The 18,913-nt window shown below is 44.6% G+C and overlaps 1 protein-coding gene across 1 annotated transcript in view; it reads right to left on the bottom strand.

The window, feature by feature from the left end:
* The window catches only part of LOC120995070 (membrane cofactor protein-like), a 98,223-nt gene extending 80,853 nt beyond the window's left edge, over nt 1–17,370 (bottom strand). Inside the window, exon 1 of the mRNA XM_040424053.1 lies at nt 17,345–17,370. The gene's annotated coding sequence lies outside the window, so the exon portion shown is untranslated. The remainder of the gene's footprint in view (nt 1–17,344) is intronic.
* Between the last annotated feature and the right edge of the window lie 1,543 nt (nt 17,371–18,913).

Here is an 18,913-nt window from a genome sequence, read left to right as displayed (position 1 = left end):
ACTGGAGGCAGACTCAGGAGTATTGCCTTATATAGGCTAGGGTGTATCATGGGAATACACTGCGCACTCCCATATCATATGGCAATCTTACTTCCCTTGTACCATGGACCAACCTTACAAATTTTGGCAAGTGCTCTTTCCATTATTAAATCAGTAGTATAGCGAGTATATGAAATGCTGTGCTAAAATTTGAAGGGACTTCTTTATCTCCGTCCTGCACGAGTAACACATCCCTTTCAAAGGCCTATATAACAACTTCAAGGTGCGAATATTTATCTAAATGGTTCTAATCAGTGATGGTCAGTTCCCAGTGTTTGCCAGCGAACACATGCGGGCTGCCATCTTGACTCACCCGTCCGGCGATGCACAGGTAAGCCCCTGCCTGTGTCAGGAGCCAGTCTGAAATCAAATGCGGTCACCGGCAGCAGGCAGTTCCGAGAACAGCCCGATGAAGGCCCCCGGCGGCTGTTCTCAGAACTGCCTGCTCCCGGTGACCGCATTTGATTTCAGACCGGCTCACGGCACAGGCTCAGGCAGGGGCTTACCTGTGCATCGCCGGACAGGTGGGTCAAGATGGCAGCCCGCATGTGTTCACTGGCGAACACTGCGAACTGACCATCACTGGTTCTAATCACACAAAACCAGAAACACATCAGCAATGTTGTAGCCTAGGTCGCTGAACATGAAGAAATATCCATCACCAAACCTTTACAATGTATTACTGGGGGCTATGCTCACATGTCTGATGGCTGTCGGATGGACAAAAACCTTTGCATGCAATGGTTTATGTCAGGCCAAAATTCATTTATGTCAGATCACCACCGGACCTTATTCTAGCAGTGAGCTGTGGAATCCGGAAATGCCTGCTGGATTGGCTGCCACAGATGGGAAAGTTCCCTAGATGTCTGTATACCACACACAAAACCTAACGCAAACAGAAATGTAATACCAATACAGTAGATATTGCTAGCAAGAAGCAGGCATAAATAAACCGCTATCACTGCAAAGCTAGACAGATTTGCCACCAACAACTCTAGAAAGCGGGGTTTAAACACCTACATGAACTACTAGTTAAAGGGGTTCTCCGGGAAGGATTTAAAATGACAACCAGCAACCTGACCCAGAATGTAAGCACAACTGCTTGCAAGACTGCCTGGGGAAGATGAGGAGGCAAGGCCTCACTACACGCTACATTCTAGCACTGGCATATACTACATATTGGTGAGTGTTCCTGTTAGGCTGCTCAGCCATGATCACATATCATAGGCAGGATCACATCGTTACCATCTATTGTAGAGCAGTGCGCTGAGGCCCGCTGCCCCCTCACCCCTCTAAACAGCTCCGCCAGTGGTGGCAACAAGTCCTGCTCACATTATAGAACAGGTTGCTGGCGCCATTTTACATTTTTCCCAGAGAACCCCTTTAATGGAGGTCATTGATAAAGGACAGCTTTTTATGCCAGTCTGTTTTCTCCTGCACTGCGCCTGGAGTAAAAATCACACAAGCCCCTGACTAGAGTCGTTTCTACTCCTCTTTTAAACCAGTTTTCACGCATATATGAGAGTAATGTAACAATCAAGGCTTCTTGCGTTCATCCACTCTGACGCATCTTTTTCTGGGGAAAAGAAAAGCACCGAGCACTGGAACCTTACACGAAGTTTGGCTGGGAACCTCAGAGAGTACATAAGACCTGCATGACTAAGTCTTATTATTACTTCCTTGAGCTTTGTCTTTTTAATGGAGTGTCTTTAGTGTAAACGATAGTTACATAGTTACATAGTTGATACGGTGGAAAAAAGACATAAGTCCATCAAGTTCAACCAAGGGATAGATGGGGACGCAAATCCCAGAAGGAAATGAGACTCCGATTTCTACACATTTTCATAAGCATTAATGTTTTTTACTTTTAAGAATTCATCTAAACCCTTTTTCAAACTGTCCACTGTTCCTGCTGTGACCACGTCCTGAGGAAGTCTATTCCACAGCTTCACCGTTCTTACAGTAAAGAAGCTTTAACACTTCCAGAGACTGAACTTTTTGCTCTCCAGTCGGAGGCAGTGCCCCCTTGTCTTTTGAGCACGTTTTACATGGAACAGTTTTTCACCGTATTTTTTGTATGGCCCATTTGTATAGGTTAATCATGTTCCCCCTTAGACGTCTCTTCTCAAGATAAAATAAATTCAATTCTTTTAATCTTTCTTCATAACTAAGACCCTCCATGCCCCTTATCAGTTTAGTCGCTCTCCTCCTCTTTCTATCGACTGGTGCCCAGAACTGAAGTGCATGTTCCAGATGAGGCCGCACCAACGCTTTGTAGAGTGGTAATATTACATCCCCCCCACCCGAGTCTATGCCTTGTTTAATGCATGACAATATCCTGGTGGCCTTAGAAGCAGCTGATTGACATTGTATGCTGTTATTTAATCTATGATTTACAAGGACACCCAAATCCTTCTCTATAAGTGACTCCCCCAATGTTACATCACCTAGGACAGTGATGGGCAAACTGCAGCTCTGCAGATGTTGTAAAACTACAAATCCCATCATGCCCTGCTGTAGGCTGATCGCTGTAGGTAGACTGGGCATACTGGGAGTTGTAGTTTTACAACAGCTGGAGAGCCGCAGTTTGCCCATCCCTGACCTAGGACATATGAAGCACACAGATTATTACTACCAAGATGCATAACTTTACATTGATCCACATTGAACCTCATTTGCCAAGTTGATGCCTAATCACTCAGAAGTACTCAATTCGGTCAGTGGACCGACAAAAATCTCTGTAGGGGTCCTAAACGAAATAACTTTATTGTAACAAACCTGGTGAGTAAATAAAAAAAATTAACTCACCTTCTCCTCTTGTGCGCGTAGTTCCCGGTCTCTTCTTTACTTCTTTAATGATGATCTGTGGGCTAAAGGACCTTTGGTGACGTCAGATCACATGCTCCAATCACATGGTCCATCACCGTGGTGATGGACCATGTGATCTGACGTCACCTAAGGTCCTTTAGCCCACAGTTCATCATTAAAGAAGTAAAGAAGAGACCGGGAACTACGCGAACAAGAGGAGAAGGCGAGTTAATTTTTTTATTTTTTTTTAACCCTCAATTGATCACCTACTAAGCATTCTGTATTCAGAATGCTATTATTTTCCCTTATAACCATGTTATAAGGGAAAATAATCCAATCTACAGAACACCGATCCCAAGCCCGAACTTCTGTGAAGAAGTTCGGGTTTGGGTACCAAACATGCGCGATTTTTCTCACGCGAGTGCAAAACGCATTACAATGTTTTGCACTCGCGCGGAAAAATCGCGGGTGTTCCCGCAACGCACCCGGACCTTTTCCCGCAACGCCCGTGTGAAAGAGGCCTAAGGATCAGGTGTAGTTTACATGTGTGGTACTGCTGTGCGAGACTGAGAGTTCATGAATAAACAATTAGGTGCAATCTAGGTTGCTACCATTGAATGTTATCTTAGTCTCCCAGAAACTCGTAGCAATTATTGCCAATGGTAATGGAATTGTTTGATTCGTGCAACTCACATTTGATCAATTAGCATTCAAACCAAGGGTACTAATCAGTTCTGTTGTATAGGTACTGAGGCTCAGTACCAACACACAAAACTTAATTCCTGTCCCTAAAAGCTATATATATATATATATATATATATATATCTCTGTATTGAAATTATCCTAAGGGCCCTAAAATTGGGCATTTTTTGTTTTTCGAATCACTCACAGTATCCAAGTCAGCTTGTAGTTTATGGACATCTTCCATAGACTGTACAGTTCTACATAGCTTAGTGTCATCTGCAAAAATAGAAATGGTGCCATTAATCCCGTCCTCGATATCATTAATAAATTGAATAATAAAAAGGACCCAGCACTGAACCTTGGGGTACACCACTTATAACCCGGGACCATTCAGAGTTGTTGCGATACCAAATTTTTGATTCGGTTTCGATACCATGAGAAAGTATTGCGATACTCGATACCATTCGAAAAAAATAAACCAAAAAAAGCCACGTGCATTCCGCATTTTAAAAAATGGCGAACTGCACAGTTTTTATTTATTTTTTCTGTTCCAGCATTCACAGCATATAATTTTTTTATATTTTAATAGTTTGGACTTTTCTGACATGGCGATATGTAATATGTTTATTATTTATACATTTTATATATGAAATTGGGAAAAGGGGGTGATTTATACTTAATATTTTGGTGTTTTTTCCCCCCTTTTTTTACACTTTTTATTTAATAACCATTTCCCCCCTTAGGGGCCAGAACCTGGGATCTTTCATCCCTTGTCCTATTCACCCTGATAGAGCTTACACAGCTGGGGCTCCGATCAGAAGCTGCCACTGCACGACCAATGAGGGGGAGGGGAGAGGACCCTGTGGCCACTGCCACCAATGATTTTAATATTGGGGGGTTGAGAGGGGCCGGCGCACTGTGCCACCAATGATTTTAATGGGATGGGGGGTTGAGGGGGGGGGGCACACTGCGCCACCAATGATAATTACACCTTAATACAGGAGGCGGGTACTGGCAGATCAGCGGCAGTTAACCCCGCTGATCGCAGCTCCCTGTCAGGGGCAGGGTGTCGGCAATGCGATTCTGCTGCCGGCACCAGTCTCCTGTATTATGGGTTAAAGTCTACTTTTCCTGGGTCCAGACTAAGTATTAGGCTACACAGAGCGGCGCCCAGCGATGTCCCAGCACTCACCATTATTCCTGCGCGCCGCTCCGTTCGCCTGCTGTGCCCCATTACTTTCTCCTCTCCTGCTCCATATGCTGATTACTATCGGAGCGATGGGGAGGAGACATCAGCTTCACTAGTGGGCGTTCCTTCTCCCTGGCTGTAGCGCTGTCCAATCGCAGCGCAGGAAGAAGGAACGCCCACTAGTGAAGCTGATGTCTCCTCCCCATCGCTCCGATAGTAATCAGCATGTGGAGCAGGAGGGGAGACGGTAATGGGGCACAGCAGGCGAACGGAGCGACGCCCAGGAATAATGGTGAGTGCTGGGACATTGCTGGGCACCGCTCTGTGTAGGAAAAGTACTATCATTGGTGGCGCAGTGCGCCCGCCCCTCCTCCGCTCCTCTCTTCTCATTGGTGGCAGCGGCAGCACAGGGGGAGGGAGGACAGCTTCCTTCTCCCCGTGCTGCTGAGAGAACATGAGCGCGCTTATAGCAGCACGCTCATGTTCAGAGATACTAGACTGCGCAGCCCAGTATCGAAAGAAAATGGAAATCCCGGTATCGTATCGATTGGGTATCGAAATTTAGATACCAGCAACAACCCTATTCTAAATAGGAATCATTGACCCCAACTCTCTGGACTCGGTCCTTCAGCCAGTTTTCAATCAAATCACAAACTATACTTTCCAAGCCAATAGACCTTACTTTACCTATTAATCATCTATGAGGGACAGTATCAAAAGCTTTTGCAAAATCCAGAAACACTACATCCACAGCCGCCCCTGTGTCCTTGCTACTACTCACTACTAACAAATCAGGTTAGTCTGACAACTTCTGTTCTTGGTTTTAACCCATGTTGGTTATCACTTATATTATTTACAGTCACATACTCCTGTATATAGTCCCTTAAGGCTACTTTCACACTTGTCGGAGCACCACTGGATAACAGAACAAATCAAGGCTAGAGGAATGATAAAAATATCCTAAAATGTATACGTATGGCACAAAGCCAAATATATAAAAAAAACTAGCCAAGGCTACCAGAACTAGATCAAGGTACAATACATGCCAAGATATAAAGTGCATAGTGCAGAAAATGACAAAGTGCATAAGTATATCACATTGAAATAGCCATTGGAGAGCCATAAAGTAAATACCTGAGTGATGAACCAACAGAGCCCCAACGCACGTTTCGCGTAAGCTTCTTCAGGGGGGAGAGTGTGTGCACACACTCTCCCCCCTGAAGAAGCTTACGCGAAACGTGCGTTGGGGCTCTGTTGGTTCATCACTCACCGCAAAACACACCACGGTCGTGTGCATGAGGCCTTATCCTCAGTATTATGATGTGACAGTAGCTGCTCCCAGTCTATACCCTGAAATGCTGCCATGTACCCTGGAAAAATTTGCATTTTTAAAATTCAGTGTCTTTGCTCTGCCTGACAGAGTTTGCTTCTTACAGTTTAGGGGGAATATAATTATATTGTGGTCACTATTACCTGGTGTTTCTCGAACAGTAACATTTCCAACAACCGCTGCATCATTAGAAATTACCAGATCCAACAGAGCATTGCCCCTAGTGGGAGCTTCTTCAAACTGACCCATAAAGTGGTCCTGCAGCAAGTTGAGGCAGAATCATGATCCCAGCAATGTCTGGGAAGTTAAAAATCTTCCATTATGACCACTGTGCCAGCCTGCGATTGGACAGCTCTATTTGGTTATACAGTTGTGTTTCTATCTCCTCTGTGATGTTAGGGAGTCTATAGATTACACCAAGTATTTTTTCAGTGTTTATATCCCTTTGAAATTCCACATCCCTACCACCCACAATTGCCTCTTTCCCACTTGTCTTCAGATCACTTCTTACATACAGTCACACACCATCACCTTTTCTATTGACCCTGTCTTTCCTAAATAGTGTAAACCCCTCAATATTAACAGCCCAGTCATGTGAAGAGTCCAACCATGTCCCAGCCACACCAACTACATCTGTGTGTTCTTCTAGTACCATAGCCTCCAGCTCCCCCATTTTTCTAGCTAGACTTCTGGCATTTGTGAAAATACATTTTAAATTACTATTACCTGTAAAGTGAATATCTGGGATTTTTGGGTTACCTTGGTTGATGTTTGTATGTAACAGGTGCTTGTTACCAGCAGTTCTATTTTTCATCAGTGTATAGTTCTGGCCAGTCTTCTCCCTACTTTCCTCACTAACCCCAGCCCCCACTAAATCCCAACTGTCCCCTCTTATATCCCACTCTCTATCTACCCCCTTATTAGTATAACCCCCACCCTCCCCCAGATCCTAGTTTAAAAGCTCCTCCAGCTGTCTAACCATTTTCCCCCAGGACAGTTGCACCCTCCCCATTAAGGTGCAGCTCGTCCCTACTGTAGAGCCTGTAACCGACCGAGAAGTTGGCCCAGTTCTCCATGAACCAAAACCCTTCCTTACTGCACCAGATTCTGAGCCACTTATTTAACTTCCTAAGCTCCCGTTGTCTCTCTGGTGATGCTTGTGGCACTGGTAGTATTTCTGAAAAAAAACTATCTTGGAGGTCCTCGAACTGAGCTTTTCTCCTAGTTCCCTAAATCATTTTTAAAGGACCTTCCATCTGCCCCTGACTGTCATTGGTGCCAAGGTGTACCATAACCGCCAGGGTCTTCCCCAGCCCCACCCAGCAAGTAGCGTTTTGGTGTCCGCCTCCAGAGTAGAATGACGATCGGAGGCAAACTGATGCATTCTGAGCAGATCCTTTTCCATTCAGAATGCATTAGGGCAAAACTGATCTGTTTTGGACCGCTTGTGAGAGCCCATGACAGATCTCAGGAACGGAAAGCCAAAACGAGAGTGTGAAAGTAGCCTTAGGCCTATTGCACACGGACGTTTTTTTTCCCCGTTTACTGGCCATTTTTTGCGGTCCGTATACGGAACCATTCATTTCAATGGTTCCTCAAAAAAAACGGAATGTACTCCGTATGCATTCCGTTTCCGTTTTAACATAGAACATGTCCTATTATTGCCCGCAAATCACAGTCCGTGGCTCCATTCAAGTCAATGGGTCCGCAAAAAAACGGAACACATACGGAAATGCATCCGTATGTCTTCCGTTTCCGTTCCGTTTTTTGCTGAACCATCTATTGAAAATGGTATGCCCAGCCCAATTTTATCTATGTAATTACAGTATACTGTATATGCCATACGTAAAAACGGAACGGAAAAACGGAAACACAACGGAAACAAAAAACGGAACAACGGATCCGTGAAAAACGGATCGCAAAACACTGAAAAAGCCATACGGTCGTGTGCAATAGGCCTTAGATGGGGATGAACAGTAAAGAAGGAAATCAGTAAGTATGAGTTAGATTTAGACTCTGTCTGCTGCAGTTGGAGAACTTGCTAGAATCAAGCCAACAACACACAAGGAAAATCTAGCAAACCTTAGTTTCTTGTCTTGCACTCCGGTTCTTTAAACTCCACTTATTCACAAGCCCAGGTAGAGCGAGCCCAGTAAGAGTTCAATGATGCAATTCTTAGCACAAGCCACTCCCCTTAACCAGGTAAACAGCAGAGGGAAAAAAAATGGATTTAGATGTCAGTACCAAAATGCAAGCACTTAACTCCCAAGGACCTTTGCTATAAACTACTGTATATGCAGCTATTTGCAATCACTCCCACAAAATCACACTCAGCACAAGCGCTCCAGTTCTTTAAACTCCACTTATCCACAAGCCCAGGTAGAGCGATATGATCGAATTATTACTGGACATCACTGGTGGTGTTTCTTTGGCAGGTTTAATATTTGATCAGGGCCTTAGAACAGAGTATCAATATCAATATTAGACAAGGAAATTTTAGTATGCACACTGTGTGGAAGCTTCGTTGGGGATATCCGTCACAGATTTCTTAAAAAAAAGAAGAAAAAAGACCAGACATTAAGTCCTGCATTCAAGACTTTTTTGTAAATAAAAAAAAAAAAAAAACAGTCCCGAAAGAAAGCTGAACAGACCCGATTGTAGTCGATGGAGTCTGTTCATTTGTATTCATCTCAGTTATTAGAGTACTTTCACACTTGCGGCAGAGGATTTCGGCAGGCAGTTCTGCCCGACGCAAACGGATGGCATTTGTCAGATAGATCCGGATGAGTCTCACAAATGCATTGCAATACCGTATCAGTCTTTCTGGTTGTCATCTGGAAAAACGGATCCGGTATTTATTTTTTAAAGGTCTGCGCATGCACAGACTGCAAATCCGGATCCATTTTGCCAGAACACTTGGGGTCGGATCCGTCATTAATGCATTTTAATGGAAATTGTTCCGGCAAATGTTCAGGATTTTTTGCCTGGAGAGAAAACTGCAGCATGCTGCGATATTTTCTCCGGCCAAAAAACGTAAGAGGGACTGAACTGATGCATCCTGAGTGGAATGCTCTCCATTCAGAATGCATTAGGATAAAACTGATCAGTTTTTTTCTGGTACTGAGCCCCTGTGACAGAACTCAATACTGGAAAACAAAAACGCTAGCGTAAAGTACCCTTATGCGTTTGTTATTTTCACTGTTCTGCTCCTCAATGGAAATACACTCACCTAAAGAATTATTAGGAACACCATACTAATACGGTGTTGGACCCCCTTTTGCCTTCAGAACTGCCTTAATTCTACGTGGCATTGATTCAACAAGGTGCTGATAGCATTCTTTAGAAATGTTGGCCCATATTGATAGGATAGCATCTTGCAGTTGATGGAGATTTGAGGGATGCACATCCAGGGCACGAAGCTCCCATTCTACCACATCCCAAAGATGCTCTATTGGGTTGAGATCTGGTGACTGTGGGGGCCATTTTAGTACAGTGAACTCATTGTCATGTTCAAGAAACCAATTTGAAATGGTTTGAGCTTTGTGATATGGTGCATTATCCTGCTGGAAGTAGCCATCAGAGGATGGATACATGTTCTCATTCTGTTTACGCCAAATTCAGACTTTACCATTTGAATGTCTCAACAGAAATCGAGACTCATCAGACCAGGCAACATTTTTCCAGTCTTCAACAGTCCAATTTTGGTGAGCTCGTGCAAATTGTAGCCTCTTTTTGCTATTTGTAGTGGAGATGAGTGGTACCTGGTGGGGTCTTCTGCTGTTGTAGCCCATCCGCCTCAAGGTTGTGCGTGTTGTGGCTTCACAAATGCTTTGCTGCATACCTCGGTTGTAACGAGTGGTTATTTCAGTCAACGTTGCTCTTCTATCAGCTTGAATCAGTCGGCCCATTCTCCTCTGACCTCTAGTATCCACAAGGCATTTTTGCCCACAGGACTGCCGCATACTGGATGTTTTTCCCTTTTCACATCATTCTTTGTAAACCCTAGAAATGGTTGTGCGTGAGAATCCCAGTAACTGAGCAGATTGTGAAATACTCAGACCGGCCCGTCTGGCACCAACAACCATGCCACGCTCAAAATTGCTTAAATCACCTTTCTTTCCCATTCTGACATTCAGTTTGGAGTTCAGGAGATTGTCTTGACCAGGAACACCCCCCGAAATGCATTGAAGCAACTGCCATGTGATTGGTTGACTAGATAATTGCATTAATGAGAAATAGAACAGGTGTTCCTAATAATTCTTTAGGTGAGTGTACACTGCGTGCAGAATTATTAGGCAAATGAGTATTTTGACCATATCATCCTCTTTATGCATGTTGTCTTACTCCAAGCTGTATAGGCTCGAAAGCCTACTACCAATTAAGCATATTAGGTGATGTGCATCTCTGTAATGAGAAGGGGTGTGGTCTAATGACATCAACACCCTATATTAGGTGTGCATAATTATTAGGCAACTTCCTTTCCTTTGGCAAAATGGGTCAAAAAAAGGACTTGACAGGCTCAGAAAAGTCAAAAATAGTGAGATATCTTGCAGAGGGATGCAGCACTCTTAAAATTGCAAAGCTTCTGAAGCGTGATCATCGAACAATCAAGCGTTTCATTCAAAATAGTCAACAGGGTCGCAAGAAGCGTGTGGAAAAACCAAGGCGCAAAATAACTGCCCATGAACTGAGAAAAGTCAAGCGTGCAGCTGCCAAGATGCCACTTGCCACCAGTTTGGCCATATTTCAGAGCTGCAACATCACTGGAGTGCCCAAAAGCACACGGTGTGCAATACTCAGAGACATGGCCAAGGTAAGAAAGGCTGAAAGACGACCACCACTGAACAAGACACACAAGCTGAAACGTCAAGACTGATTTTTCTAAGGTTTTATGGACTGATGAAATGAGAGTGAGTCTTGATGGGCCAGATGGATGGGCCCGTGGCTGGATTGGTAAAGGGCAGAGAGCTCCAGTCCGACTCAGACGCCAGCAAGGTGGAGGTGGAGTACTGGTTTGGGCTGGTATCATCAAAGATGAGCTTGTGGGGCCTTTTCGGGTTGAGGATGGAGTCAAGCTCAACTCCCAGTCCTACTGCCAGTTTCTGGAAGACACCTTCTTCAAGCAGTGGTACAATGCTCCATCACACGCGTCCAAGTACTCCACAGCGTGGCTGGCAAGAAAGGGTATAAAAGAAGAAAACCTAATGACATGGCCTCCTTGTTCACCTGATCTGAACCCCATTGAGAACCTGTGGTCCATCATCAAATGTGAGATTTACAAGGAGGGAAAACAGTACACCTCTCTGAACAGTGTCTGGGAGGCTGTGGTTGCTGCTGCACGCAATGTTGATGGTGAACAGATCAAAACACTGACAGAATCCATGGATGGCAGGCTTTTGAGTGTCCTTGCAAAGAAAGGTGGCTATATTGGTCACTGATTTGTTTTTGTTTTGTTTTTGAATGTCAGAAATGTATATTTGTGAATGTTGAGATGTTATATTGGTTTCACTGGTAAAAATAAATAATTGAAATGGGTATATATTTGTTTTTTGTTAAGTTGCCTAATAATTATGCACAGTAATAGTCACCTGCACACACAGATATCCCCCTAAAATAGCTAAAACTAAAAACAAACTAAAAACTACTTCCAAAAAAATTCAGCTTTGATATTAATGAGTTTTTTGGGTTCATTGAGAACATGGTTGTTGTTCAATAATAAAATTAATCCTCAAAAATACAACTTGCCTAATAATTCTGCACTCCCTGTATATGGCAGTGGTGTGAACTCACCCTTATATGTTCCCATGAGCAGAAAAGAAACCAAATCATTATTTTCAGAACCTTCGGGAGGCGTCTCATTGGGATTTTGCATCTCCAGGACCTGTCTAAGTTCTATAAGTCTTATTTTTTACTGAATAGGTATCTTCATGGTGCTCCAATGCCTTTATTTACAATGCATGACCTTGTGCGGCACATGCTCAGTAGTGAAGACCAGAGAAGAACATTCTCTACTGGGTATGCCTGCAATCATCTCAGAACAACAGCATTAAAAAGGTGTTGTCCAGGAATAGGTCACTTTTTTACAGAAGCCCGCCAGATCAGTATGCTATGGAAATAATTACCTGCCCCCTAGCATGGGCATGGTCACCTGCTCTACTGCAGCCAATGACTGGCTTCAGTGCTGGAGTGTCTCTTGTGGACGCATCACCATTGAATCCAGTCATTGGCTGCAGAGGAGCAGATGACCATGCCGGAGTGGAAGTACACAAGCCGCGAACTGGAAGATGGACACACAGTAGGCAGAGCGCGGGTATCTTTCCATAGCGGAGGCAGGTTGTGGCATTCCCAGGCAAGCACAAAAAAATAAAAAAATAAAAATCAGCTGCACTTTAACATTTCTTTTATTTCCATTTAGACTTGCACAGGATCCTTTGCATTTCCAGTAAACACATATAGAGCTTTTCTAACTTTTTCTGAAGACAAATTTCTAGATTTCTTCAAATTAAATGTATAACAGTATTTCCTAGTTCTTAAATGCACAGCACGTTACATATGTACTTACAGGAAAATAGAACATTTTAGGAGTTTCAGAAGTTGTATTCCAATAAATATGGTTTAAAGAGATATTCCAGTTGTTTCAAGTTATCCTCTATCCACAGGATCAGATCGATGGGGGTCCTACCGCTGGGACCCTTACCAATCATGCGAACGGGGGCCCCGTACCACTTGCAGCCCCCTAAAATGAGCGGAGGCTTTGCGGCACATGCACGTGGCCGCTCCATTCATTTCTATGGGTGCTTCGGAGATAGCCGAGTACAGCGCAGGGAAAGTGAAATGTCTGCCCAGATAATCCTTGTAAGGTCCTGTCCTCACAGACGTTCATCTGGCTGCATACCTGAACTGCTGCATCATCGCTGACGCCTGCACTGTTTTTTGTTTTTTTCTAGCCTCGCCCATTCAGCTGCTATTGTTGTCGTTAGCCTCGCTCTTCCATAGCAGTGAGCTGTCAGGTGGGCGATGCCCAGCACTGAGGTACGGCATGCCACCAGTTACAGTTCTGTGATGGCGCGACAGCTTTAGACACCACGATTTCATGTCCGGTTAGGAAACATGGATGCAATAGACGATGCGCCCACTCATAACACCTCAACCCTTGATCACCATTTACAGAAAAGATTGTCCGGTTTCTAAGAGGTGCGGCAATAAACTCTCCCTCCACTTCATTGGATATGCCATTTGTTCCCATATTTGACTCCCAAATGCTGTTCTCCTCATTTCTTGTCCGCCTTATTGAGGTCCTCGCATGAACTCTCAGCTTCCACTGTCACCTGCCGTATGTTCTGTTAGAAGCTGTGGCAGTAAGAGAGCTGCAGCAGAAAGGACCCCCCCCCCCCCCCCCCCCCCCCCAAGTTGCCAGTCTGAAACAAATCTAGCAGATCTCTGGATCTGTGTGCCTTACAGGGCAGGATCTAGTATGATTTTCTGGCTTATGAATACTGCTGAAAAGTGCTGACAGAAATACTGACTGGCGGAGGTGGTCTTCAGAAGGATTCACAGGGTCAGCAGGGACTATGAGTAGGTCATGTGACCACTAATTTCACGCCAGAAAGAATCTGCGTCTTCTACAGGCATACACATGAAAGGAGCTTTATCCAATTTTTTATTTTATATACCATGGTCTTTATTTTATGGCATTTCAGCACCACTTATTAGAAACCAGACAACCCCTTTAAATGGATTTAAGAGTACTGTAGCTTATGCCGGGTGAGGTCCATAGAACCCACAATGGCAGCAGGGAGACACCATTAACCCTTCATGTCCACCACCTGTAGATATACCGCCTAATCGATGATGCAACAAGCAGCTAGGACAAATACATCAGTATATAAGCCACTAGTTTCATGGCAAATACTGTATTTTATAAGACGCACCGGAACACACGAGTGTGGCGGATTGGCTCCGGATGCGTTCATTAAAACTCGCACCATTTTGCAAGCAAGTTCAGTCAGTTTTGACTGCGATTGCGTTTAGTTGTCCAGTTTTTTTGCGCTGGTGCAATGCGTTTTGATGCCTTTTTCACGCGCGTGCTAAAAAAAAACCTGAAGGTTTACAAACAACATCTCCTAGCAACCATCAGTGAAAGACGCATTACATCCGCACTTGCTTGTGGATGTAATGCGTTTTTCACTGCAGCCCCATTCACTTCTAAGGGCCAGGGCTGCGTGAAAAAAACTCTGAATATAGAACATGCTAAATCTTAGGCCCCTTTCACACGAGCGAGTTTTCCTTGCGGGTGCGATGCGTGACGTGAATGCATAACACCCGCACTGAATCCTGACCCACTCATGTCAATGGGTCTGTGTACATGAGCGTTTTTTTTTTCACACATCAGTTTTGCGTTGCGTGAAAAACACAGCATGTTCTATATTCTGCGTTTTTCACGCAGCCCTGGCCCCATAGAAGAAGTGAATGGGGCTTCAGTGAAAAACACATTACACCCAGAAGCGAGTGCGGGTGCGATGCGTTTTTCACTGATGGTTGCTAGGAGATGTGGCTTGTAAACCTTCAGTTTTTTATCACGCGCGTGAAAAACGCATCAAAACGCATTGCACCCGCGCGGAAAAAAACTGAACGCAATTGTAGACAAAACTGACTGAACTTGCTTGCAAAATGGTGTGAATTTCACTGAACGCATCCTGAGCCAATCCATCACGCTCATGTCAGAGGCCTTAAAGGGGTATTCCCATCTTCTTTAGCGAGACGTTCACTTCCTGGATTCTTCTCCCGGCCAGGCCACGCAATGTCCTGAACGCGCACGCAGCCGCGCATACGCCATGGTGACTTATTCTTGGCCTGTATAGTACAGAGCCGGCGTGACCGTTCGCGGCTCTGTACTATACTGGCCAGGAAGAAGTCATCACGGCGCATGCGCATTCAGGACATTGCGTGGTCCGGCCGGGAGAAAATCTTCAGTCTTCTGCGCAAGTGCGGCCTGGCAGGATTCGACAGGAGAGGTGGCCGTAACCAGGGGAGACTAAAGCAACGATCAGGTAAGAGGGGACTTATTTTTTCAAAAAGGGTGGGATTTGGGTAATTAAATGTATTTACAAAAATGATCACTGTCAAATTATTAACAGATTTAACAGTGATCATTGTGATGGGAATACCCCTTTAAGATTTAGAAGAAAAGAATAAGAAAAAAAAAATATAATATATACCCCCCCCCCCACCTCCCAACAGATATAAAATAAATGAACTTGCCTCTCCTGCCACTCTGCAGGTCCATCAGCTCTACCCGCACTCACTGCTCCCTCATCTTCTCCGGGCCCGCACTGCACTGTGACCTGATGTCACACAGCGTCTGAACAAAGTGCACGCACCACGTCCTGATACTGTACGCAGTCAGGACAATGCACTGAGATGTCCAGAGAAGACCAGGGAGTGGTGAGCACAGCCAGGACAAGGAGCGCAGTATTTACCACTCCCCGATTCTTATGTGTAATAATCAATGCTTCCATAACGCAAACGCTCACTAGTATTCCCTCCAAAAGATGCACAGCCATTCCCCCCCATTTTAGGGAGGGAGGGGGGGGAAAGAGTGTGTCTTATGGAGCGAAAATACAGTATCATTGTAGGTCACTCTGCAAGAGACTGGATCGGCAATTTGTCAGATCGATTCTCCTGAAGTGACCAGGACTGGAAATGGTCGGCTTTCAGTCACAGAAAGTATCAAGTATAGCGAGAACTGTAATAACATCTAATGGCAGAACAGACCCAAGAATAGGAATAGGGACATTTCTTCTCGGGTACTCCAGTGATGGAGGAAAATACATTTGTACAAGGGACCAGCACAAGGATTATTTTTTGTATGAATTTCTTTTGTCAAATTTCTCATTAAACTACAAACATCAAAAAGAAACATTTCAATTCTTCACTAAAAATAAATAGTAAAAAGTTTACAGGTCTTATTTGGTACCATATGAAAACTCAATCTATGTCACAAGAATATAAAAAGAAAGCGCCAAATACAAATAAATGTACGTTAGAAAGCACTGTTCTGAAAAGATGAAAACGTGGTGTGGACATTCAGCCACCAAAGCCCTTGGTTACGAAGTTGTTAATAAGCCACAAAGCCCGGCGCCACGTGGACATGGCACCTGTCACGTCCCCTTCTCTAGGCCAGCTTCACAGGAGCATGTTCAGTCTGGAAAACACGCCCCATGTAATGGTAACAACTCCCGGCCCAAACACTGACCCGAACTCACAGCACCATAAAGATTTATAATGCTGCAAATTCCCTGACTGTGGGTCTAATGTCTTCACCTAAAACCGTGACTACAGTACAGCATCGGATGTTACTGGGACGCTGTAAAGTTAGGGTCCAAAAATGCAGCCATCACAAGGAGCGTGTCTCCCTGACCAAACATGTGTGAAACTAGCCTAAGAACCGGAAACCAACCCCCCCTTCCCCCATGTCAGAATTAACCAACCTCCAAAAACCGCTGCCGTCCCCAACCAACGCTACACAACACTAGAACAGAAAAAAAAAAAGCCTAAAATACTGTACAACATACTGCTGTATAGTAACAGCATACAATAACACATACTACTATATAATAACAATATAGTACAATAGCAAACACCTTACAATAGCACATAACAGTCCTGTATAACACAACCATCACTGAAAAGTGTCATACAACACAACCTTTATTCGTGTAGATAAAATATAGTGCAACACTAACAACCAAAAAGGGCCCAAAGAGGAAAAATAAAAATAAAGCGAATATAACTCCAAATAAAAGGTGCAGGGAAAGATAGCCCCTTATCCCGATTCCTGCCGGAGTTATCTTAGGGTTTGGTATCTTGGTTGTGGTCTGTGTGCCGCTAGACTTTATCTAAGTGAATAGAGCTTTTCTGTGAGTGTTATTTTTGGCCGGTGTCGTTACAAGCATTATATAGTCCGTAACATGTCAGTGATATCACATCATACAACACAGTAGGTCATAACATTTTACCAATAAACACCGTACAATATTTACAACACCGTACTATATACAGTACATTATGTTGTACAATAACACAACACAAACAATAACATACGATACAACACCGTCCCATGTACTGTACAATAACATACAACACAGTAGGATAGCGGACTACTGTACTGTATACAACACCAAACAGTGCAATACTTTATAACATACAGTGCAATAGAGATAGATAAAACAATGCACTATAACTGATAAAAGTACACCACACCGTGGACTCGCAGTCCTCCTGCCCCGGCTCACCTCAGGACGGCGACTTCTGTCTCTGTCTGTGAAACTTCTCGTCTACTGCGCAAGTGCGCAGGCAGCAAGATAGTAGTGAGGTTTGGCCACGCCCCATTCCGTTGTACCCCACGCACTGGCCACGCCCTTATGACGCGGCATGTGATCAATGACTAGGCGCGGACACTTTCCCAAATTGCGATAAGTCTGTCACGGTGAGTGAACGTGAGCAATGGCTTCCGAGCCCCTCCCGCCCGCCTCCAGTCACCTTACATCATCTGTGTATAGAGCTCGCTGTTGATCAGTTCTTGCAGGTGGCGTACTGAGTGATAATCCCTGCGGCCTCTGAACTTCTGGAGAAAAAAAATATTCTACAAATCTTGTAGAATATTAAAAAATATCTACCTCCAACTCCAGCACAGAGAGATGCGGTTTTTGAGTTGTCTAGCCGCTGTACACACCGAGTGCCATGTGGAGCAGTCACTGCAATGTGTACACCCGGGGTGGCGAGTCTCCAGAATAGCACAGACTGCTCAATAAGGACTCATGCACACACAAACCTATTTTCTTTCCATGTCCGTTCTATGCGTAACCGTTCATTTCAATGGGTCCGCAACAAAAAACGGAAGTTACTCTGTGTGCATACCGTTTCCGTATGTCCGCATGCCCGTTCTGCAAAAAAATAGAACATGTCATTGTTTTCCGCATAACGGACAAGGATAGGACTGTTCTATTAGGGGCCAGCTGTTCCGGAATGCAGACGGACGTCATCCGTATTTTTAGCGGATCTGTGTTTTACAGACCACAAAATACATACGGTCGTGTGTATGAGCCTTAGGGCTCGTTCACACGACTGTTGGTGTCCCGTTCCCGTATTGTGGACCGCATTTGCGGATCCACAGTACACGGGCACCGTTCCGTTGTCATTCCGCATCACGGATGCGGACCTATTCATTTCAATGGGTCCGGAGATATGGAACGGAGCACTACGGAGTGCTTTCTGGGGTTCCGTTCCGTGCCTCTGCACCGGAAAAGATAGAACATGATCTATCTTTTTGTGGAACGGAGGGATCGCGGACCCATTCAAGTGAATGGGTGTGCGATCCTCATGCGCCTGCCCCACAGAAGGTGTCCGTGCATTGCGAACTGCAATTTGCAAAACAAGTGCGGTCAGCGGGAGCAGGCAGATCACACGAGCCCTAAATCTGTGCTGTAGAAATAAAAACGCGTGAGAACCTGACTGACCCAGTATATGTCGACAGGATCCGCTACAGATCTCCATCGTGCCTCTGGTGATGACTAATCTGCTAGTTTTTCCTGATTGTTTTTAGTTTTTGAAATATGAATCAGGGCACAGGCACACGGCCGTAGCTGTTTTTGTAGGCTGCAGATTGCGGATCCGGAAAAGCGGGATACCAGTCAAGAACCTGCCGCCATTTTGTTTTTACACCTTCACAAATATTCCATCCTTGTCTGCAAAATGGACAAGAATAGGACATGTTCTATTTTTTTCCGTGGCCGTGGAATGGATCCTTTTGAGATGAATGGGTCCGCATCTGATCCGCAAAAAATGCGGATCAGATGTGGACC

Source organism: Bufo bufo, chromosome 3 (genome assembly GCF_905171765.1).
Source record: "Bufo bufo chromosome 3, aBufBuf1.1, whole genome shotgun sequence".
NCBI lineage: Eukaryota > Metazoa > Chordata > Amphibia > Anura > Bufonidae > Bufo > Bufo bufo.
This window is presented reverse-complemented; position numbering and strand designations above follow the sequence as displayed.